The sequence below is a fragment of the Acanthopagrus latus genome, chromosome 6, assembly GCF_904848185.1.
Source record: "Acanthopagrus latus isolate v.2019 chromosome 6, fAcaLat1.1, whole genome shotgun sequence".
Taxonomy (NCBI): Eukaryota; Metazoa; Chordata; class Actinopteri; order Spariformes; family Sparidae; genus Acanthopagrus; species Acanthopagrus latus.
In genome coordinates this window covers 14,693,438-14,713,250 of record NC_051044.1, presented here as the reverse complement: position 1 = coordinate 14,713,250, position 19,813 = coordinate 14,693,438, and the positions used below count along the sequence as shown (strand labels likewise).

The window sequence follows — 19,813 nt, the reverse complement described above, 5'->3', positions numbered from 1 at the left end:
GCTAATAAAAACAGCAGGATTAGACAAGATAAAACAAACATGAGAAACACTTCAAGTGGAAGCAATGATAAAAAATATGTATCTTGTGATTTCCCTTGAGGGTGTCAACAGATTTAGAGCCCCTAACACCTTTAGGCAGACTGCACCTTTTAGTCCTGGCATCATGAGCCATGAAGAGGTTTGAGTCAGGGGATCTAAGGGACCTGTAACTCATTTATGATCTCTCATACCGCCTTCATGTTGAATTGAGGCTAATGGATAATGCCCTTTATTGATTACATTTGGATGAAATTACAATGAATGACACGAGGCGTGTTTGCTTTTTCATGCACTATATGTGCAGTCAGATATGTGCACGGCTGCTTCCAGGAACATCCTGGCTTCCCACCTGTGTTTGATTTTTTACATAAATGCTATTTCGCAAGCGTGAGCTGATGATAACAGTGACTCCAATATGACATGAATGTGGCGTGAGACAAAGTCAAGATAACTCCACATGTCCACACAGGGAGCAAACTGATCTTCACGAGTAAAGTCCTCTTTAAAGACATGTGTTGCCGTCGGGATCTAATAGACATATAATTACTCGAGGCAAGATTGAACAACCCGTCAATGGATCAATGACAAGCCTGGCTGTATTGACAGAGAGAGAGAAAGAGACACACACACACACACACACACACACACACACACACACACACACACACACACACACACACACATACACACCACCCTGTCCAAACCCAGTAGCGCAGTGTGGGGGAATATCTGCACCGAACAAGCCGAGAGCAGATCCCAAAAGTGTCTGGTCTAAAATTCCTTTTGTTGTCTTCAAGTGTATATATTTATAAATATTTTACACTTTTATTTCACACTGCCCTGGTTCTGAGGCAGGGTACGGCTGAAAATCTGCGAAACTGCAAATATCATGCAGCAGCTGTTGTGTGATCCATGACAAACTGGACAAGGCAAAAAAGAAACTGTGGCTGCTTCCTGTTAACGGAAACGGGAGAACACGAGAGATTCATGATTAGGACGGCCAATTAACACCCCGTGTAGCTGCCAAAATACCAGCTTTTTGTATGTATATTTCCTTTTTATCCAGCCAGGTATGTGTCAAATGTGACTGGGTTAGCTAATAATGACGAGTGAGCTTCAGCACTCTGGATATGCATATTCATCCTGATGAAAGCTAATGTGACCAAATATATTCAACATTTGGTTTGGGTGTGAACGCTCTCTGATCAGAGACGCTGCAGCGAGTTCACTGGTTTACACAGACACAATCACAAACGCACAGACACGCTCTGCCCACATGTCCATTGATACAGTCCGTCTTGTGGTAGTGTCTGGCATCAAATGTTCTGCACTGCACCACTTGGTAGAAGAGGGTTTGAGGAGTGAGGGAAGAATGAAAAAAGCTTTTGCATGATTCACTGTTGTTGTGCCTTCTCTTGCAGGTGTTTTGGACCGGGCTCTGTGCGCATTCAGCGCCTGAAGTTTTTTTCATTGCTCAAGGTCTCTGAGTTTCGAGGCCTTGTGGAGAAAAACAAAAGGAAGACGAGGAGAGAAAATGTAAGAGTGTACGTTGGATTTGTCATTCGCTCATCCAGTGTTTTTTGTGTTTTTTCTCAATATTCTAATCAGAGGATCTCCAAAATGGCTATAATAATGAGTAAATGTTAAGTTTGTCGGTTGTGTCCCCGAAAAATCAAGCCTGTAACAGGGTCTGTCATATTGTGTATATATAAAAAAAATAATCACACTTTTTAATCGCCATTTTTCTTGAGTAATGGACTGAATCCTTTTCTTAAAAGCTTCACATTCTGCGCAGAAAATATCTCGCAAGTGGATTTGCAGCCTTTCTCACACTTTTATTCTCTGAATTGAATCCGCTATCCTTGAGCTTGTGTACCATCAGTAGATAGCTGAATAGCGAGGCAATCTTCCTCCCTCTGCCTTGCTCTTCTCCATTGTTGCATTGCATTCAGAGGGAGGATGAAGAGCTGGGAGGTCACAGATGGAGAGAAGTGTTGTGTTTGTTCCTGTATCTGCTCGCCGAGTGAATGTCTCCACAGATGGGATTATATTGAAAGGCAAACACAAATTTGCAGAGCAATGAAAGCGCTTCGGAGGCACAAGGCCACACCAGGCACATATCTAACTGTACTCGTTAAGAGAGTTTTGTTTTTTTTTTTTTCATCATCCATCTTGGTATCTGTATGCCAGGGTAGGTTTAGCATGCAGCAGCAAACATTCATGTCATACACACCACATACTGAATATGTTGTATGTATGCACTGATATAAAACAGATTTCTTCAGCAGCAATTGTTAATCATTTTCCACACTGTTAAACCACAAAAATGAATATTCATGTTCGAGCCAACAGATGGACCTTAAAGGACAACACAGTCTCATACTGTTTTACTTTGTTTATATGTGGCGGACCCTGCCACATTTCTAGCTTCAAACAGTGTCCCGGAGACCTTATTTTCCTCTGAGAACCACTTATTTACTCAGCCATGGAAAAATCATGAACATTTTTATTGTAAAGTTTGTATTATGACCTCAAAATTCAGATTTTTGAATTTCCTCTCCAAAACCTTTGTGAAAGCATCAATAGTCATCAAACAGTATTGTTGAGTACTTGGTCAAAAATATTGTGTTTTGCAATAAAGCCTTAACATCTTGCAGTATTATTTGAATGCCTTTTTACCCAGCCCTAATCCACACAAAAAAACTGTTGTAAATGTGTGTCTCTTGATTACATCCCTTGCGTCTCAAGATTTGTCCTGGCGCTGGCTCCACTCTGTTAGTTTGTTTGGATTGTGCTTCAGCCCGTGGTATTTTTGGGTGACAGGATAAAGTCCAGGTGAGTCATACTCATGGCACACTGACGACTCGCTCTTCCTATCCAGTTGGGTTGGTTATGTTAAATAAGGCAACGTTTGGCAGTCACTGTCTGCGAGAGAGCCAACCAGACTACTCTTAAACAACCAGCTGGAGATCATTACCTCCAGTCAGGAGGAAGACAGCACCAGCACGCATTCACTCATTACTGTTGCTCATGAACATTGTACAGCCACACAATTGGCTGCCATTTGATGAATCAACAAGCATGAATATGTAAGCCCCTCACACTTCATCTTCCTAGTTAAGTTTACTGGCATAAGACCGTTCTTACTTCCTGCACTGCAAGCTGTTTTCATCTCCAGATTTAGATTTTTTATTTTTTGGTTTAGCTAACCAGGACAGCAGATAAAAGCAATGACATCAAAAAGCAGCTAGTCAGCGCTTTAGAGCTGTTGGGCTCACATGTGTACAGGGACAGTGTTGTGCACGGTCACACTTCACCAGAACTAGTTCAAAGTTCAGTTCCCACAGAGTTCACAGTCCCTGGAAGTGAACTAGCAAATAAAGCAAATGCATCACAAGAATGATTTCAGTGAAATTATTACATTTACATTGTCAAGAATTGAGTTATAATCCGACCTCTTCATCAACTATGAATTATATGATGTACTAAATATCTCTAAAAAGCTGCATGTTGGAGATGAAGCTATTTGCTTTGCCCAAAATGTACTAATGAAGCCAACTATGCCACTTATCCCTTTCAACAGCTGTGTCATTTTGGAGACTTAAAAAAAAAAAAATCCATAATGATAAATCCAACTCCAAAAGTTTGTGATCAATTATCAATGTTCTGCTTTGTAAACGGTTATTGATGTTGTTAGCATGATTCTTAACCGTCCACTTGCAGCCCCATGACTGTGTCTGTCAACCAATCAGAGGCTGTGGGCCTTCATTGAGTGCTGTAGTGATGACAAATTGTTTTGGGCTATCCTGGAATTTAGCATTGCCCTGGCTGCCTCGAAATAAACCATATGGGATGACAGGTTAATGATACGCTCATCATTTGCACTAATAGGCTTTACAATATCGCCTACCACTTGATTTGTAATTAATTGCAATAAACCTGAGCTTTGGTAACCTGATTACTTGATATGAAACATAAACCCTCTTTAATTACATAATGCCAGGTCATACTTAGGAGCCAACCAACACTGCACAGGAATGTGGATTTTGATTTGTGATGTCAAAATGCCTTTTGATATTAATTAATGTTGGTAATATGTAAAAGACTATGCCCTTAGTGAGACTAAATATCCCTTCACATGTGCAGTATAATTGTGTGGTATGTGCCGGCTCAGTGTTCAACCTGCAGTATGGACTGAGCTGGCGTCTATCGCTATGCATTTTCTCTCCACTGACATGAAGCCGCCCATAATTCATTATTTACACATACCTGTAAATAGGGTTCGTAGAGGTCGGATGTACAGACTCAGCGAAATGGGTTCCTTCAGTCAAGGACTGCATCACCACTGCCATGCTATTTTCTTTAATCACATGAGGTATTGACGTCTCAGCTACCTGAGGCGTGGCACTAAAATTAGTTAACAAACCATGTTTGCGTTCTTATCTTGAAGTGCCACAAGATCAATTTGATACTCTGAGCTTCAAATGATTTTTATATTTTTGACTCTCCCTGACAGCCAAAGGTTTCTTGCAGTAGATAACTGATTACTGGCAGCAAAACAGACTACAGACGGCTTATTTGGACGCCCGTTTACTTTTTCAATGGACTGCTCTGACTTTAATGTTTGGCATCTCCTTTGATAAGCTAGACATATTGTAAGTGTCCTGTTTATGCTGATTATCCTGGTGAAATAAGGTAAAATACATACTAATTTAAAAACATAAACAGAGATATTCAATAACAACATCCAGAAAACCTTTTGAATCAGACTAAAGCCATGAAGAGTGACAGGTGGGGTAAATATGTCACCAGTTCGTCTCTAGACTGCGTTTCTATCTGAATGGCATGGGCTCATTAAAAAAAGAAAAGAAAAAAAAAAAGGAAAAATGAATGATAATCATCTTATCCACTCTGTTCTAAGAGATCTCAAACACCCAGAGGTTAATCAGGAGCTGGTGCTCCTCGTTGACTAGCTCACATTTTACAGCAAGCACCCAAGTAAGTCATTCTTCATCAGCCTCAGTAACAATTTGCTCCGACAAAGCTTCTGGCTCCTTCAAATTGTAAAAATCACACTGCAACATTTGCTGAGGCTGTGTCAAGTTTTTTTTCGTTCACACTGGGCTCCAGCTTTGGATGCAGCTCAACAGTATGTGATGGATTTCGGTGTCGGGTGTGAACTGCGAAGGATTTACAAAACATTCAGCCATTTCCTGTCAGTGTTATAGCATGTAACTTCAAGCAAACTGGACACAAATCATACTTGTTACTGAGGCATAAAACATTTTCCAAAGCTCAGTTGAGGACATAGACGCAGGAAGGAGGCACTCTATCGTGTTTAATATACTGAAATATAATAGTATGAAAGAACAACTATCTTAAAAACTGTGCAATATTTTCTCCAGTTATACCTACTTCAACTATATATACAAAAATGTCAATATCAATTAAAAGATTATGACAATGAGTGTGAATTTTAATGCAAACTTTTTAACAAACCAGAGCCTCCGGTGTTTTTACCTTCTGCCTTATTGAAGCTGCATGGTGACAAATGATTGCTTCACAGCAGATAATTAGGATGCTCATATGCGAGCCTGCAAACTGAATAACAGACACCATGTAAAATTGAAGATTAATAACAGCTCAAGTAAGCACGTAACTATATTTTTTTCAAAAGATCAGAGAAATCACAAAGCTCTTCCCAAATGCCATGAAGATGACACGATAAAAGCAGAAAGTCTGAACAAAATGTGTCGACAGTGTGCACAAAGCTTACGTCAAATGGGCGAGAGTTTCAGGAGCCACGACCTCTGACCTTGGAGACCTGTCAGTGGCAATGGCTGCAGCAGATCTGTGGTGTAACCACCACAGCTCAGCAGTCACAAGGACTTTCACAACCGAATTCTGTATTTGATGGAGAGCCAGTGGAGAGCAGCCAAAGCCGGTGTCACTGTGAGACCTGCTGGAGGAAATGCTCAAGATTTTTAGTGAGAGTTACGGTCAGAAAGGTAAAGGTCTATCTCCTGTTCCTGGAACAACATGATTATTAGTGCTGCAGGACCTTGAGAAAGTGATGAAGACCACAGTCTGAGCAAGCTTGTGTACAAGCTCTGCAATACAGAACAGTACAGAGCCGGGCCCGGTTCTAGGCATGGGCACGGGGGGACAATGCCCCCACAAATGCTTCGGCTGCCCCACCAAACCGACCCCGCTTTGTTCCAAAAAAAAAAAAAGTATATTCAAATATATAGTATTGTAATTTATTCCCATAAATGCTGCTCAGAGTAATCACAGTCCACGGCTCCTCTGCCAACAGAGCCGGGTCTCTCTCGAAAGATGTCACCTGTCTCGTTTTCCCAGAATTTTCTCTTTTTTCAACAGCTCCACCACAAACATAACATGATAAGATATTAGAAACATTTTCTTATTTATGATTGATCAGAATATCATGTCACTTACATCCCCGTGCAATTCCTATGAGCGTGACTGACTCAGAATCAGAATCTGAATCAGATTCAGAATTCCTTTATTGGTCCTGCAAATGGGGATATCTCAATACACATTAATAAATGTACAAAATAAACAACAGGCTATATAATAAAAAGGTAAGAAACAGATTCTTACATACTGGGGCACTAGTACATATTATGGATGTACTAGTGCCCCTTTCTGTGACATCATCCCCATGAAGTCATCATTCACATTTAATTTAATTCATTTTATGGTAAAAGTACAAAAATTGAAATCAATAACACTTGACCTGAGGTGTCCAAATTACCTGAATGCACCTGATTACAATATTAAAGTAATGTAACTTGATTACAATCAATTAGTTTTGGATTAATAACAAATGAAGACAAGGGAAATTAAATATAATTTTAATATCAATTTCATTGTACCCTCCTGTACAATGACAATAAAGACTATTCTGTTCTATTTCATTCTATTCTATTCTATTCTATTCTATTCTATCAATAAAAAAGTAGATTTTTGTGTATCCTGTTAACAAGTGTTTATCTGTGTCTGTTCTATCAATTTTTATCTTAACATTTACCAAGAGAAGTTACAGTAAATATGATGCAGTTTAGTTTCTCAGGCAGGGACTCGAACTCATGATAAAAGCTGACTCTCTGAACACAGAACTCCTCCTCTACCACAGAGCTAAACAACTTTCAAGGGCTACAGAATTCTCTGGTTGAAATGACTTAAACCACATAAGTCCAGCCCACAGGTTTCCTGACGAATCCATGTCGTGCATGCCAAAAGGGGTGGTCTTGCTCGTTTCCCGCGCGATTGAGATCTGGGGAATCTGGAGGCCAGGTTGACACCTTGAGCTCTTTCCCACGTTCCTCGGGTCGTTCCTGAGTAGCTTTTGCAGTGTTGCAGGCGTGTTGTCCTGCTGGGGGGGCACTGCCATCAAGGAGTGCTGCTGCCATGACGGGGTGTACTTGTTCTGCAGCTGTGTTTGGGTGACTGGTGTTTGTCAATGAGACATCCACATGAATGCTAGAACTCATGGCTTCACAGCCGAACATGACATTGGAACACAATGATCCATGTTATTCATTTCACCTGTCGCTGGTTCTAATGTCGTGTCTCTCAGTGTATACACATGTTAAATACTTTATGAATTAGATCCGATAAATGCATTTAGGCACTGTAACCAGTTTATGTTTCCTCTCAGTAAAACAAAACCGAATTTACTTACGAATTAAATTAAATTAAAACTCCATGTAAATAAATTATGAAAAGTCATTTCAGGTTAAATACAACTGAGTTAGAGACTCAAACCCCCACAAGGAGACTCAAAACTCATCAAAAATAGACCCAGGTCTCTTTGTGGAGGACAAACAACTACCACAACTAGCACAAAACCCCTAAAACAAACAAAAATCTCTAAAAACAAACAAAAACCTCTAAAAACAACACAAAAACCTCTAAAAACAACACAAAAACCTCCAAAAACAAACACACAAAACCTCTAAAAACAACACAAAAACTTCTAAAAACAAACCTAAAACACAACAAAACCTCCACAAAGAGACATCAAACTACCACTGCTCCTCTTTCTCTTCCTGCAGGTGACAGACGAGCAGCTGAGACGAATAAGACGAGCCGCCACAGAACCTGAAGCAGGAAAACTGAGTATCCGTCTTCTGATGAAACTCCTTCAGGTCCTGCAGTTGTTTGTTGACTCTGGTTTCACCTGCTCAGACAGTGAGCACTGTTGTCTTTGCTGGTTATTTACATAATAAAACCTTTTTTTGAAATACACTCATTGTGTTTTTTATAGATATTTAAAGCACCTGTTGAGTCTTTTGATGGAGACCAATGTCTCCTCTCAGTGGCATTTTCAAAGCTTTAACTATATTTGATGTATACATTTTCTTTCTGTAATGGAGAGCAGGGCTTCCATAACCTTCATTATCTATTCCTATTCTAGGAATGACTGATTTAGAAACCATGTGTTGTTTAATGTCTGAGTAAGTTAGCCTCTCTCCATCTCTTATCACATGAATGAAGCTAACAGCAGCTCAGTGAGAGGTTTATAACATTTTACCAACAGCTGATATGAAATATACCTGAACTGCTGCCTGTGACATCACCAAGCAGACAGATAAATGGTCATTTTGAGCAGCTACAGTAGTTTATATGATCATTATGCAGCCTCATTGGTGTCTGCACTTTAAAATCACATTACTGGTCTGTAAAGCACTAAATGCTCTCAGGACTGAACACATTTGGTTTACTTGTACAGGGATCGGGAGGGTTGTTTAAGATGTTTGTTCTGATACAGTTACTTATTTAAAAGTAGTCAGTAACATAATTTAAGTAAAACTGTCCGCTCATCTAATTCAAAACTGTTCACTGTGGTTTTCAAATAACTACATTAATTTAATACTTTTTTTTTTAGCTTATTATATTAGCTTTTTTCCGTTCTGCCTTTCAGATGCTGTTTTAATGTCTTAATGTTTTAGTTTTGATTACTTTCTATGTCTCTGAATGGATCTCTGAATGAGGCTTTATTTGACTGAAAGTTTTTACATCAACCTTTAGATCTCTACACATTGTTTTAAACCAAGTACTTATTAATATAAAATAGAATAAGGGATCTGAAATAAATCCAAAAGGCCTTTTAATCAGGATAGTTCACAGGCTCCTCAGCTGCACCAGTAATGGTCAGATTTTTCAGTCCGAGCCTAAATCTGCTCTCTGAACTTTAAATATTAATGTTTATGTTTTTAATGTGATCATAGCAAAGGAAAAAGTGTGTGTATGGTCCTCACACAGATAGTGCTCGGGCCCTAATAATACAAAAAATAAATGAAAGTCTGTCAAGAATTTGATATTTTAATTTGGTCCTTGGATGTAGCAGCAGTACCCAATCACTAACAAACTTACGTTACAGCCGATCAAGTGGAGAGCAATCAGGGGAAGAGAAAATGACAGTTGCAGCCAAAAGTTATCTCTGTGTTAGTTTGACAAACAGGAGATGAGGTAATTGGTGAGTTCTTGACTTGTGATCTGATTTCCAGGTTGTTTCTTTCTGATTTTGCACATTTAGATGTGGCTTTGTTTCACAAACAATGTCTACATTTTTTGTTTTCCTCACACAAAAACTCTGTCAGACTTTCAGAGAAAGGCAAATCCTCCCAGTTCAAAGAGCTTGGCAAAAAGGTTTTGTAGACTTGTCTGGTCAAAAAACATTTCCCCTTGGAGCTGTTGTGGTCAGGTGGGGATGGACTGAACCATTTGTTGGGTGGGGGTCTTTCCAACAGCCTCCTCCATGGAGGACTATGAACGGCAATATTAGTCTGTCAGCTGGTCGAGTGTCCTTTTTCTCCACAAATCCAGGGTTTCAACTTTCAATCATTGCTAGCCCCGCCCTGACAGCGGCTAATCTGTTAGAGCTTTGCCGATGGAACCATGGCCAATCTGCGATGCTTACGTCTGGGTTGGCACCATTGACTGGTAGGCATGCAAAAAAACATCATCCTAATGGCACTCAAAACAGTAGCAGTCGGTGACCCATCAGCATTTCTTACTGCCCCCCCCAATCAAGGCAGTCTAGAACCGGGCCTGTACAGGGCTCTCATTCACAAATCTGGGCTCATTTCCTGAAGGGAACACGTCATTATACCGTTAAGTGTTCTGTCGCTGTTTGACAGGGCTGGAAGTAACTAATTATACACCCACTCAAATTAGGCTGATTAAGTAATTTCCTTGGTTACTTAAACTTCTACGATTATATTTCAAGTCTGTAATTTTACACATACTTAGGTACACATTACACCATGTCATCGACTCAGTTACTGTTTTGGAAGCAGAGAAGTTGGGAGCCAAATGCAGTAGACGGCAGGCATGAAGATAGCTGGGCAACGTTTACTCAGGATCAAGGTAACGCAAGGGACAGGCAAAGATGGGACCTTGACACAAACTAAACTAACAAGGGGATGAGATGCAGGTGGAGTGAGGTGGAGTGACATAGGTGAGGGAGATGAAAGAAAAAACACCGGAAGGAGAGACGGGCTCATGAGGCAGATGCAGAGGGTGTGGAGGGAAAGCAGCCATGGGAAGAACTCAGGTAAGAGGGCGGGGCTAATCAAGCATACAAGACACCTGTGGAGGGAAAGTCCGGCCGATGAGAAGATCAAGAAAACAGAAGGGTATAAGACACCACAAAACCCAGAAGACACATATAAAACACACAAACTAGATGACAGCCACGTGACATTTGACACTTAAAAACATGACTGGGTACTGAGTACAGTTTGAATTTCTATCTCACCCTTTCATCTGCATTTTGGCAGCTAACGAGGTGATCGAGAATACTTTGTACTTTTACATAAGTGTATTTTTAACAACAGTTAATTTGAGTGCAGATTTTTAGTACTCTTTCCCACACTGGTTAGTGGCAATGACAGTCGTGAGGAAACATTAAATGATGGTGTTCCAGGAACGATCACGATGATATGAGATCCTGCCAATGGTAATTGTCTGGAAATATCAGTGGGCTTCAGAATGTGATTAATATGAATAAAGCTTTCGGTAAATACAGTTGAGCTGACCAGACAGTGCGAGACAGACACTGAAAGCCAAATGCTAAAACTAGTCTAGCCTCGACCACAAATGAAGTAATTTGTCTCGAAATTCATTTGACTCCATGATTCACAGGCCTTTATCTCTGGCTTGGTTCAACACCGACCCAAAAGAATAATAAATCATGGGTGTCTTTTCTCTTAAACATGTTCCTCTGATGCCTTTGACCACTTGGGACACCTCAAGGAAACTCTGTACAGACATGCGGCTCAAGCACAGGCCCACATCGGGGTGTTGCAAACCTCTGTTGCTGCCCTGAAAATGCCTAAATACTATTAGCGTGTGTTATTCTGTGACGAAGCGTCATCAAGCCGCCTGCGTTGAAACCTTCATACGTTGTTGTGTCTTGTGGATGACAGAAGCAGAAATCAATCACGTTGGCTGTCGTTCGTGGGCTTCAACGCGTTTGTAGACTGAAAAAAAAAAAAAAAAGACGTGGATGAGAGAGATTTCTTTCTGTTATGCTGATCTGTATTTGTCTTCCAAAAGCCCTGTTGTGGCTTGTGAGCCTGTTGCTATGACAACCACCATTTGATACCAGTGGTGTGTAGGAAGGCAGAGAGATATGGTGGAAAATTAGCAAACTGCTTTATGCATGTTTTATAATCTATTCATAATTTCCATGTATGCCTGTTTGTGTCAAGGGAATAAATAAAAATGAGTTTGGATGAGCGATACGCACACTCCGGGAAAAAAAAAAAAGCATTCATTCAAGTATCCTGAGCAACACGCTGGGTCACATTCCCTCCCATGATTAATTCAAGGATTATTATACTGTATATGCCTCAAAGTGAATACTGTGAGTACATTTAATGCATATTTTTTCTTTCATTAACTCCCTGAATTGCATCTTTTGCTCATGTTCCTTATGTAAATCAGGTATGACCCACATCTCTCATGAGAATCAAAACCTCAAAACTCAGTCCCCTGCAAGTCACATATTTACAATAAAAGTATGCCTTTACCATCAATATTTGACCTAATATAAATTCGTAATAGTAGCCTATGTAAAAGGGGGCATTCAGATTTCGACTTGACACAGCAGTGGAAAGATCAAAAGTTGACGACGGTTCACAAGAAGGATCATAGCTACGCCTGTATCTGTAGCTTTATCAATCAGTTATCAATAGAACAAATTTGCTGATAAGTTAGAACTCATAAAACTACACTGAATGTCATTTATATGCTAACTAAATCATCATCTTTCCAGAAAAAAAAAAACATTACCATATTTGCATAAATACAATCTGCCAAAGCGGTTTTAAATAACCGTGAATATAACACACTGTATGAAGTGCAATAGTTGTGTATCAGTGGAAGCCGGCAGCAATTAGGAAAAAGAGTCTCACTGTTTATGAAAGTGGTTAAGTGTCGGTGCAGACCCAAAGGCAGCCCTCATAAACTCTGAATTAGCACAAGAGAACTCGGAGATAAATTGCCTTTCCACATGAGCAGGGAGACTACAGTAATTACAAGGATATGAAACCTTTACAGGATGTTAATTTATTTGTTGCTGCTGCTTTGTCCCAGGAGCGTGAACCAATATAAAAATGTACCAAAGTACTAGAATCGAACATTTCTCACAGTGGAAGACTTTAAGAATTAAAAGTTGGTCACTCGGTTATGTAGGCTATTTTACAGCTTTGCTCATCTCTTTGCAGTGATCTTCACCATGAAATGACTTGTTCGTTCGGACTGTTTCGACAAAGAAATCGCAGATGCACCACCAGTTACGAGCTGATCACCACTATGGACATCCGGCCTTGCTGTGTTGTGGTAGCTATGGTAACCTCAAAGAGCACCAAATGTTCTACTTGAAGTGTGAGGGTATCATCTGTGTCACTGTACGGAGGCAAAAAACAGTCGAAATCAACACGAGTTCTCCAGCTGTCGAGATGATTTACTCTTAAAGGGTCGATCCACGCAATTTCCAAACACACATGTTCTTGCATTTACCCTCAGAAATATGGATCTAATTCTGCTGTGAGTCGCTCTCTGAGATTTCTCCCACCATCCCAGTAATGGCAGTGAGAAAAATGGCATTTTGGTGCCCACAGTGTTTGAATAGTTATCACTCTGGATTATCCATTATCCACAGTTTTCACTTTGACTATTTGTGTCCACATCAAGGATTTGGATTACACAGAATAACAGGGCCTATTCCTTTCTGGAAACACACTTTGGTGTTGATTTTTTCCACCCTATGTGTTCAGTTGCTTTAAGCAGCACAAGCTTCCATCATTGCAGACAGATGAAACCTCCATGGTACTGTTCAAGAGTCAAAACTTTGTTTTTCTAATGAAGAGTGAACTGACCCCATAACATGAAATATGTACTTTCTTTACAATGTAAAATACAAATAAATGTATGCATCCTGGCTGAGGGTCACTGACACAGAATAAAATGAATCTAAAGTTGCTCAGCTTTTTGTCCTCCTTAAAGGATAAGTTCAACCTGAAATGAAAAAGGTTTCATAGCCCTAAAAATATTTAAGAAACTTCACAGCAGTGAAGCAGTACCAGCCATTTTTTAAACGTTAAAAAAACAACACACACCCATATGCACACACACACACACACACACACACACAAAAGTACAAAAAAAACATAAAATTACACCCACAGCTCCTCGTCTGGAAGCCCCAAGATCCCAAATTGATTTGAAAAGACGTTAATTAAATCCTTGACAGACGATCAAGCTTGTGCACCCACTTCAGATGGGGTGCGCACTAACACTTTTCGTTTAACAGCTATAGCAAATGATCCAGCTCAAAAAGGGTATAAGAAACATCTCCTCATATCAATTTGGGATCTCGGGGATTCCAGAGACTTGGATTACGCCGGACAAGCTGCCTCTGCCTCACTTGTTTAAGGGAATGCTGCAACACCTTTCTGCCATGAAAAGGCTGCTCTAAGTCATGATTTTATTCATCAAAAAAAAAGATACATTCCTCTCAGCTCTCAGCAGAAAAATCCTTTTTTTTTTTTTCTTTTATAGCTGAAAACTGTCTTTGGCTTTACGCATTCACTTACACTTCTTCCTCCTGCTGCCGTGATATATTACCTGCAGGGTTCTTCAAAACAGTTTCAGACAGCATGACTCCAGATCTGCTACAGATTGTCAACATGCCTCTTCTCTCAGGTGTCTTCCTACAAGCCATGAAAACTGCAGTTGTTAAACCACTCCTGAAGAACAAGCTCGACACATCGGTAATGAATTATCGGCCCGTATCAAACATCCCAATTTCAAGTTAAATCAGTGAAATTGCTGTTTTTTTCGAATAGCTGAACAATTGTCTAATAATAAATGGCTGTTTTGATGTCTTCCAATCAGGATTTCGATCACAGCGCTGAGACCGCTCTTGTCAAGGTCCTCAATTACATTCATTTAAAGACAGACAGAGGCAAAGTTTCAGCCTTAGTTTTGCCAGATGTCAGCGGATCTCAAGCAGGTCAAAACTAAACATGGAGTAGCAGCCTTCAGTTATTATGTGCCACACATCTGCAGTGAATCCAAAGGGAAAGTGTCGAGGTGGAAGTGTCAGAAAAGTAACATCTTCTTGTGTTTGAGTGCAAACCAGTAAGGATTCACTGCATACCACCAGAGATTAGGTGGATTTGGTGAATGTGGATATTCCTCAAATGACATCTGTGCTGTTGCTCCTCCACAAATCTCAGTCAGATGTTTTTTTTCAATGGGTTAATATTTCCACTTATTATTAGTAATATTACTATTTACTGATGAGGACAGGTAAAATCTTTGGTTACCTTTAAGGCCTTTACTTGTGGCATTGATGCATGCTGTGCATGCTTTTTTATTTAAATGGCCTATCAGTCACTACCCTATTTCTGACAGGGAAGAGACTTGTTGACAGTCTTTAGCAGATCTGGAGTGTAGTCTGCAGTCTGAAACTTTTTTTAAATTTTTTTTAAGAACCCTGCAGGTGATATATCAAGGCAGCAGGATTTCGTCAGAATCTCAAACACTGAAGTGTAAGTGAATGCATAAAGTCAAAGACAGTTTTACTTTTTAATGATTACAGTCTATACGTTTACACCAGGGCCCATAAGCAACGCAACCAGTTTGACTGCACTGTTTGTAATATCTTAACTGGGCCGTACGTGACACAGCACATTGCTGCAGGACAAAGCGTGTCGTTATGCGCTACCACCATATAGTGGTCAATGCATCGTGATATTATATCGTGACTTACTTAATGGAAAGTGTTTTCTGATGAAACCTTTTGAATATCTTCAGAAACTGCTGAAATGTAGCTGTCAAGGTCTCCAGTGATGCTGGTGAGAAGCACGCCTTCAGCCCTTCAAAGGTTTCCATCACAGACCCCATGACTATTGGTTTTGGTTTCTATGACAACTAAGTTGAACTATAAGTTGACTCATCTTTTACAAGCTTGAGTACAGGATATGTGGAGAAAAAAACACTTTGGTCAGGTAATCATAAGAGCCAAGCCTGCACTGAAAAGGACTAAAGGCCAAAAAGAAAAGAAATCCTATCTTCTTATTAACAATGAAAATAATCTTCCAGTTGAATGACAATATTTGACCTATGACAAGAATTACTCCTTTTCCGAGACACAATCACCTATTTCTATATTATTGCTAAAATACGGGGAAGAGTACCATGATCAAGGATACCTTACAGTGTGTTTTAATACACAGTCCTAACTCTACCTTCATGCTGGTATACTACATTTTATTTTGTATCTTTTATTATTCATCTTTCATTTCAACTATCTTTTATTGTTTTCATTGTCTTCGTCTGTTGGTGGCTTTTTGGTTGTTTTAGTGTGCATTTTTTACTTGAATTTACTTTTTTTTTTAGGGACACTATTTAGTTTTGGAGAAGAAATAATCAACATTAATGAGGTAAATATACAAATCTAGTTATTCCATAACTGAATTAAAAAAAAGCTATTTTCAGAGGAAATGAACACTGCTTGAAGCTAGAAAGGTGGCAGGGTCTGGCAAATATATAGTGTAAAGTAAAATATACAGTAAGACAGTACGATACTGTGTTGTCCTTTAAGGTCAGTTTATTTATTCAGTTATGAAAACCAACAGAGTCTGTTTGTTTAGATTGTTTAGGCATAAACACTACCCAAACCTATTGAGTGTTCCTTTGACATCCTGAATTGCAGGATCCTGCATGTAAAGTTACACAAAAGTAGATCATTCTTTATCTTAAAACTGTAATCCTGTTAGTAATCCCCCTTTTTGCACTTTTTTTCTGTAACTTTACTGAATTACAGTGACCTTTTTCTGTATCCTAAGTACATGTATTCCATCACTCCCCAAGTCTGTGTTTAGGCTTTTTGTAGTATCTGCATGCTGACAAAAAAATGAATTTTAAAAAGATGGGGTATACACCTAGAAATAGAGCTTGCAAGGTTATACAGGAGCGCTGTTTCTCACTTCGCCATCTCCTCATGATATAATTCACAGTGAAACAGCGACGACAATCAGATCTGAATGTGATTTAAACATAGCCCCGCAGTCTCTATTTTAAAACTCCAACTCGACCATGAAGAGACTGTGAGTGATTTCGGACACAGGCGAGTAGACAGACATGTTGAAACGGTGAAGCAGGGGAGTCACTCGAGTCCATTCATAGACTTACAAATGTTGGATTAACCAGATGCAGCCATGGTAACGTAAGGATGAGCAGAGCACGGAGTAGCTCCAGAGAAGCACAGTGAGGTACTGCCTGCGAGCTCTGTGACGCAGATACCACTTTTGCGTATGCTTCTTCTGTATGACAGACAAAAAAAGCTTTCTTGTGAATAATTACAACTGATACAAATCACATTAGAGGAATATACTGAGGCAGTGATGAAGAATCTTTATTTTTAGGGAGCTGTTTTAACCACAATTGAAATACAAAAGGAAAAATATTAATAGCGATGGCTAATAACTATCGATGAATAAGGGATCCAGCATACATATTGTCTGAACAGCTGTGCTGGCTGTAACACGTTTCTCATTTATCAGTCAGCTGCAGAGACTTTTGAAGATTAAATTCAACATGAATTTAACATGTGTTCAAATTACCTGGACAATTTAAAGTGCGAACTTGGTACAGCCGCAAATATTGAGATAAACAGATTAACTGAATTAGAAGTGTTCTAATAAATGGCAACAGACGTAGGTAGAAATCAGGCCGTGAGGACTCTGAACCAAAGGTCAGAGAAAGACCTAGGGATATGTTGTTAGTCCACAAGACGAGAAGATTCAATAAATCCCCAACTTATAAAATGTTTACTCACAAGTACCCCTGGAGTCTTAGAAGTTTGAAAATGATCTTCTAGGTTGCTTTAATGATCTTCGGTCTGAGATTCGCTATTGCAAAATGACTTTAATTCTACTTTCAAATGGCACCAAAAGCAGCAATACCCACGTCCCCTAAGAGGCTGTTACTGTGTACCAAAATCCTGGATGTCAATGGTAATTTAGCCGTAGTGACAAACACATGGTTATTAGAACATAAAGATGTGGAGTTCACAATCCATGCGCCGATGATGTGGTCTGCTGTTCTTTGAGACAACGGAAAGCACAGTCGAGTCTTAATGCTGTCATTTGTGACTTGTTCTAGACATATTTGTGTCTCAGGCACTCCAGGCTGTCTCCTATATCTTTTATCTAAAAAAAAAAAAAAACACCCTCAAATCTAGGATGTGCTCTATTTTTGACACAAGCTCCCCACCTCCTCACTGCTTTTGGTGAATCAAATCTTGTGTTGTTTGCCACTGTGACAATGGGGTTACACTCATATCTATAAGTGTACTTTCAAAACAATTTCAAATTGTTCTTTCCCCCATTAAAATTCAGGTTTTTGTGTCTTGGGTTGGTTTCTTAAAGGCGCTTTGAGACTTTTTAAGACAGCTGACATTGTGATTGACTCCCTCCTACAGGGGCAGATTGGAGGAGGATTATAAACCCTGTGCTCTAAAATAATGACAGTGATATAAGGGATTCCAGGACACCGATTTGTGATACAGCACAACTTGTATTGCTAAGACAACCAGAGTTTTTTGGAGAGCCATGTGATACCGGGAGTCGGAAAGGAGAGCGAGTAGGTGGTTTTGTGGGTAGGTGGGGAGCAGGTTAAAGATGCTCCACCACTCTCTTTCCTGCTATCCCTATGGCCTTTAAGCGGCATTACTTATTTTAGGAAAGAGACACTCCGGTTACATAACCCTACAGAGCCTGCCTACTTGCTAAAACTCCCCGCAGATCCTCTGTATACCTGTACATAATTGCAACGTGCTACCAACGGTCAGATCAGTTTTCACTTTAAACTGCTCAGCCGCTGCATGCACACAGAGGTCTCTGTACAGACGAAAGACTTTGGTGAAAGTGTGTTTCCTACTTGCAAAAATGTGAACATTTTTCCACACAAAAATGGTTTAGAAATGACAAAAAGGAGGACATGTTCTTATTCTAACGCCAGTCTTAACTAGCAGCACGTGTCATAAAACATGACACATGGATATTGAGTTCTCATATATGGCCCTCAGTGTGTGACTAAAACACATTCACACACACCTGACCAGTGAGGAGTTGTGGGTGACGCCCGCTCCGGGAGTGTGTTGACAATTGCTTCTAACTGACTTCGTCACCTCTCCGGGGGCTTTAACGGTATCACCTGACGAGAAGAGACAAAATGTGTTTATGCCTGAAGCAGGGATCCAGCCCATTAATCATGTGTTACTTGTATTACTGCCTATACTTTTGGTTCATGTCAGTACAGTCGCAGAGTCTTGACCTTGCTTAAATTCATCGCTGACAGCAAGTTAAAATCCACGATCGATCCTAAAGACGAGAGCCCGTAGTTCATGCTCTCCACGATCAATTCACGCCCATCAAGAAGATCTCCCTTGTCTCTAAACATAGCATTGTTGTTGGCAATGACCCAGTGAAGCGGGTGTGTGATTTTGAGATCTTCTGGTCGAGCGCTGTCTCATTCGTAGCCTGTGGGATCGTTGCCTCTCCATGGGTTGGCGTTTCGTAGCCTACTGCAGAGAGAGAGAAAGAGAGAGAGTTGTCTACCATCACCTGCTTGCAAATGAGCATGATTGGTCAGTTGTGACGTCTATTGGATGTTCTGTGATGGTGTCTTGTTTAGAGTCGGGGTGGGAGATGTGGCCAAGGAATAATATCACAATTTATTTAAAGGGGCAATATGTTATAATTTCTCGTTAAAACATCTAACTAAGATTATCAACAAAATATAAAGAAATATGAGTTTTATAGTCATGTGAAAGACTAGAGATTTCTATTGAAGTTAGAAGCATGCTAACCAGCTGCACCTCAACCCATTACTAGCCAATGCAAGCAACAGTTAGCAGCAACTAGTGATGGGGACTCTGATGGGATCCTGCCTAATATTTGGTTGGGGTAAGAATCAGAGAGCTGGCTGGTTCTTACATATTGCACTGGTAATATCAATCACAATCCACAATCTGAACTGCGATCTGTTTTTCTCAACTTCGAAATGCTCTGTGGACTACAGCCGGGCATGAAAAACCATATATGTTTCTCAGTTTTCCACATTAAAGCACAACATTGCAGTAGAAGTCCTTTTCTGGCAAATGGCCCTCATCTGTCATGCAGCTATAACTTCTTTTGAATCACCATCAATATGTCACACATGGAAG

At 40.0% G+C, this 19,813-nt stretch overlaps 2 long non-coding RNA genes across 2 annotated transcripts; one reads left to right on the top strand and one right to left on the bottom strand.

Moving 5' to 3' along the window:
- Positions 1–9,377: 9,377 nt before the first annotated feature.
- Positions 9,378–13,543, bottom strand: LOC119020984. The gene is made up of 2 exons (XR_005075456.1): positions 12,724–13,543; positions 9,378–11,552 (listed from the first exon to the last, which is right to left on the bottom strand). It is a non-coding gene; the product is annotated as an uncharacterized LOC119020984 (long non-coding RNA).
- LOC119020985 lies at positions 13,002–14,932 on the top strand. Its single transcript, XR_005075457.1, has 3 exons — positions 13,002–13,122; positions 14,209–14,348; positions 14,473–14,932. It is a non-coding gene; the product is annotated as an uncharacterized LOC119020985 (long non-coding RNA).
- Positions 14,933–19,813: the final 4,881 nt, after the last annotated feature.